Consider the following 6,169-nt stretch of genomic DNA (forward strand, 5'->3'; position numbering starts at 1 on the left):
GTGTTTCTACGAAGGCATTAAATATTTTCGTCAGGAAAAGTAAAATTCTAAACAGCGTTATGCCAAATAAGAACAGAGCCAGACAGCACTCCCGTCAAATTAAGTATATCTGTGTATCAACATAAAAGTAATTTGTTCGTCGTGGACTTGGACCGTCGATAAAATATGTTTCAGACCAGATAGAAGACTGAATATTATTTGCGAGTTTGTAAATCTTTTGCACATAAATAATTATTTGTAATAACCGTTACCATAAATTGAATTTTTGTTTATATATTAAAATATAGTTGTGTTAAGAAAGAAAATTGCGTCTCAAACGTGTGTGTCGGCAAATATCGTAAATTTGATACACATTAACATACAATTAGTTTCTTAGTTCAAATTTCCGACTATTTGAAATAGTAACACGTAATGCATGGAACACAATAAATCGGAGACTCGTCCAAGATATATTATGATATGTAACAGTTATAACATCCCCATGCTGAAAGTGTAGGGCACAATCAACAGCATACTGCGGCTAGAACCCTGGACCTTCAGATACGCAGCCCGTAATGCTAACAACTCATTCACTTGCCTCTGATTTTGAAGTATCGGATAATTATATTTTAGTTATTTTATGGAATAACTTTTGCTACCTTAAAATAAGTCACATAATTAAGAAATAAGAAACAATTCATTTTTTGTGTGCAGCTCTTGGTGTAAATAATAGTAAATCGTTGTTTCAACAAGTCACCCGTCCTCAACATTTAACTACTTATACGTTGTTGCGTGACGAAACGTATACACAAATAAATGCACAGAGAGATGTAAAAACGAAACGTTTCCTACTTTCACTTAGTACATACGAACTCGCACATAAATACGTGCCTATTCACGTGCTCGGAAAGACGAACGTAATCAGACGCACCATTTCCTATGACATGCACGTCCACTCACCTCCCCCCCCCAAAAAAAAATGTAATGTTTGATACTCGATGTGGACACAGTGGGGACAACCTACTGTGTATTTTTATGTAAGCAAACAAAATCTAGATGTGGTGTACAGACGAAACTTAGTTCCGCGTAGTTACTTTGGTGGATGGAAATTCGGTTCATTCTGCGTTTGTTTCTCTTTTTACGTTACGTGTCACTTGACATTAACGTACTAACCTTACTTGTTTGTTATTTAAATTAAGTGCGTTTGTGTGTTTTTCTTTTAGCAAAGCCACAAAGGCTATCTGCTCAGCCCACCGAGGGGAATCGAACCCCTGATTTTAGCGTTGTAAATCCGGAGACATACCGCTGTACTAGCGGGGGGCGTTTAAATTAAGCATTTTAACCACGGTTCTCTATCTCCAATTAAATAATAATAATTATAAATGTGTGTGCGCGAGTTTTATTTGGTCAAGGAGTGTCTTGTTCAAATAAAACTTAGAATGGTTAGCAAATACACCAAAAATGTTCTCTATATAAGTGAACATTATATGCTGGCTATTTCATCCGGAAAATTCCACGTTTGAACGACCTTACTGGTATATTAATACGGTACTTAGCTAACTTAATTTATCTGAATGATTTATCTTATAGATTTCTTTATAAAGATCCACACAGCCATATGGCTTTAGAAGAACGAATAGTTTCTTTTTGAAAGGTTATTAAGATACAAACCGGGAGTGCGTCATCATTTATTGAAGGATTCCCGTTAAAAGGAAGTTTTGTCACGTTAGTCGGAGAAACCAGCCAATCACCTGAACGCTCGTTCTGTGACACCCAGGAAAAACATCAGAAAACGGAATCCCACCAGAAAGAAGTCGCAAAATTTAACAGAAAATGAGGAGATATAAATATAACTTTCAGCCAAAAGCAAGAATAGTAAAAGTTTATCCATAAAGTATATTGAAGAATAACGGATGAGGTTAATTAAGTAAACCAGTAAAGGATTCAAAAACACAACAATCAAACTTACTGCCAAGTTTATTTGTTTGTTTTGAACTATCTACGCGAAGCTACGCGAGGGATATCTGCGTTGGTCATTACCAATTCAACAGTCAAACAACAGAAGGAAAGCAGCAGCTAGTTATCATCACCTACCGTCAACTCTTACCAACGAATAATGGGATTGAGTGTCACAGAATAACGGCTGAAAGGGCGAGCATATTTGGTGAGACGTGGATTGAAACCTTCGATCCTCAGATTACCACCGGGCTTTTCTGTCAGATTGGATGTGATTTTACTAGTATATGTTAAACTCGTAAGCATCATAAATGCTACTATAGCTTGCTTAATTGGTTATTTTTATTTTATTTATTTTGTCGTATATTTATTTATTTATATTTTTTTATAATCCCGCTAGGAGGGCGAAGGAAGGTTTACTAGTACTCGAAACGCCCCTCGAATTTTAAACCCAAATATCCTACTTTTCATTATAAGATTTAATTTTTTTATTTAAACCATTTGAAGTGTCGAAACCACTACCTCCACTGTGTTCAACATATTAATAACAATCTCTGTCGGAATGTATTAGCAACTACAAATATTCTAATAAATACGTAATGACTAATAAGTATTTCATTTTGCACGCGGAAGTTCAGTGGTAAAATTGCGGGTTCCAATCCCCTGCTTAAAAAACAACAAGTTTCACTTTACTGGACACTTCTTTGACGATCTCACACACTCGAATAAATAAATTTTTGTGAACCCGATATTTCGGGCTTTTGCCAAAAAAAAAAAATTTACTGAGGCTTTAATAATCAAACTTTTTTTTATCCATAATTACAAGGTATAACATTATATATTAGCACACTTCGTATATTAATTGATCGTTTATTGATTCGGGATAGCTTAAAGTTAACGATCCGGGCTGCTAATCAGAAGGTTCAATGTTCGAGTTTAAAATACTCCACTCAGCTCGTTTGTTACAGAAGTTATAATCAAGAGTTGTTGTTTCGGCTGTATGTGGTGCTGAATTTCTTGCTTTCCCCTATGGTCAGGAGTTCTAGATTAGGGACGGCTGTGCCTTAAACTTGAAATGTCTGACCTGTCCGTTTATTCCATGGGTCACGTAATGTGCTGTTTAAATACCAAAACACAACCAGATTTTAACAAGAAGTTAAGTTGAAGTTGAATTAAATATTCTCCTCAGATAATATAGGCCTGCGATGGTTTTATTATCATGATATTTTTTACGCTCTACTGTAATTCCTGTACGCTGAATCCGAAAACGATATCCATCTTTCTCCAACGCGTACGGATTTTTCATAAAACTTCATATTTACTTTTACGTAAGTGGATCATGTTCATTAAAATCGGGTCACATTTTATGTTCAAAATGTTGTCAACCACTGGCTATAGATTTCTCTCGACCAATCGCGACGTGAGAGTCTTATCGATCGTTCTGGAACCCAAACTAAAATATGTTCATTGAGGTAACAAAATAATAATTTGATATAAGTAAGAGTTTGTTTTTCTTCCCCATTTAAAAAAAAAAAAATCCTTACGTGACAGAAAAAAAAATGAATATTATTTTCGAAATCTGTGTAGCTGCACTACAGAACATCAGTTATCAAAACAACTTTTATGACGTTTAAATTTGCAGGACTGTGTAATGAATAAGATGTGAAACACAGATACAAATAATTACATAACATTAGTAACAGAATATTTTTATCGGTTGCATCATTTATTAGTTTTTATTGGAAAATCTATTTTTTCTATATTTTTTTAAGTATTATATTAATAGACTGTTTTATAGAAGTCTAAACCATTATTTTATGCATAATGAAGTTCAATTTAAAATAAAATCTAGAATATTCCAACTACTTACGCCCGGCATGGCTTGTTGGTTAGGGGCTCTCGACTCGCAGTGTGAAGGTTCCAAGTTCGAATCCCGTAACTAAACACATTCCTCCTTTCAACCATGGATACGTTATACTGTGACGGTTAGTATGACTATTTCTTAATAAAAGGTAGCCCAAGAGCTAGCTGCTTTCTCTCTAGTCTATATAACTTCAAAATTAGGGACGGCTAACGCAGATAGCCCTCATGCATCTTTATGCAAAATTCAAAAAGAGAAACTAATTTACTTAATCGAATCCCATGCTTTTGTTTAACAAAACAAAGCTAAACTTAATAGTTAATTCACTTGTCATAAGACATTAGTTTTAGGTCGATTATAATTTTTAAACATTATTTGTATACTTTCTTAATGATTTTCAAGAATTATAAGAATGTATGATAGTAGTATTTAAAACACATTATATTCGCCATATCCATAAGCCATATGTTACAACAACAGTTGTTGTGGTGTGAACGTTCCTTCCCAAACTGATGAAAACGTAGTTATAATTAACTATATTTTTGTCATGACACAGTATTATATTTTTAACATTGAATTCTATTATTATACGCTATTCTAATTTTTTGACAATCCCCGAGGGTTTTATAATTAGTAATAAGCAATCATTTCCTTGATGTGTCGACGTTAAGTTAACAGACCAGGTTCGCTTTTCGACGGTGGGCATAGCTCAGACAGCCCATTTTGTAGCTTTTCGTTAAAACAAACGAAATATCCTCTCATTTGTTACATTATAAACTAGTTAAGTGGATGGAAGTGCTGCTACACTTGACCAATGTTCCCAGTGGGTTATGTATCGTTTCGACAGACCACCCCTCTAAAGAATCAGTTCTTCCTGCCCTAATTTCAACATCGCACAGCCAACTTTCTCTTGTACCAGAATTTATTAATTGATTTTAACCGAAAGTTTGAAGTCACGACCTAACATTGATTAGGCTCAGTATTTTAAGAACACAGACACTTCTCCCTAGCGAGTTTACACGAGTTCATTTACCGTGAAGATGGATTTTCAGTCTGAATAATATTATGTGCATATACAGACAATTCTTCTATTTGACAATCCAACTGTAACATAATCGTGGAAGACGTTGAAATCGAATACTTGGAGCTAACGAAGTGAGTGTCTTATCGATCGTTCTAGAACCCACGAGAAACCCGCCCCTAGTATATAAACAGTTAAGAGACAGCACGAATTGTCATTTCTGGACAGTTTATGTTTGTCTGTGCACTGTGACATTATGTATTATTTTCGAAGTTCATTATTCGTTACTATGCCAACGAGAAGTTGTGTAAATGACCCAAACATATGTCATATTTGTTGTAAATTTGATCTAAGTAAGATTTTTATCACACCGATGTGTAAAACGTTCTTACGCGTAAATGACCCGAACATACTGTTATATTTGTTGTAAATATTTTCGAAATCTACGTAGTTAAATTATAAAGTATCAGTCATTAAAACCGAAATAACTGTTACCTTAACTATGAATAAATCATCAAATTGATTGTTTCAATCTAAAGTTCACCGAGTTGTACATTTTGTTTATTCACTATCTGCTGTGTCCATAGCAGAGATATAACCCCGATTCTAACCGTGTAAATACATAAAATTATCGCTTTTCTACTGAATGATCTTAGTTGTAGGTTAGTAAAGTTTATACGCACATCGTGGTATGTTTTTCAGGTGCTAAATTTAAAGTTTTACTGAAAATTAAGCATAGCTTTTTACAGCAACTTGTATTATAAAATTAAGATAGAAGTACCAACATCAACACTTAATAAAGCTTACAAATCGGTTATTTACATAAACATCTCCTAAAGTGACCCCCTCAGTGGCTGTGGGCTTAAATCGGGTTTAAGTTATTTCATAAGTTTTTACCCAGAGAGCAAAATGCTTGAATTGAGAAGCAGGAATTTCGTTAGACAACAGCACCACTGCCAACTGTTGTTTCACTGAATAGTAGTACCCACAGCCCCAACAGTAAGAAGAACGTTGTTGTTGTTTTTCTGCAGCAACAGGACTCAAACCATGAATCCTCAACAGGACATTCTACTCACTAGACTTCCATCCGTCTCCACCGTGGTGCAAAATTTTAAAAATAATTATTGGTACTTTCTAGGATACACACATCCTGGAAGCAAATTATGTAAATTCATGTTTAATGAAAGGTTATCTTAGAACAATAAAAGTTGTTTCCTTTATATATACATATATACACACACACACACACACAAACACATTTTTAAAAACACCCGTAAAAACAGCAAAAAAACAAAATATGAAACCATGAAATTTGCATGTATCTCCTCATAGACCCAACAAACCTTCATGCC

Source organism: Tachypleus tridentatus, chromosome 4 (genome assembly GCF_004210375.1).
Source record: "Tachypleus tridentatus isolate NWPU-2018 chromosome 4, ASM421037v1, whole genome shotgun sequence".
Classification (NCBI taxonomy): domain Eukaryota; kingdom Metazoa; phylum Arthropoda; class Merostomata; order Xiphosura; family Limulidae; genus Tachypleus; species Tachypleus tridentatus.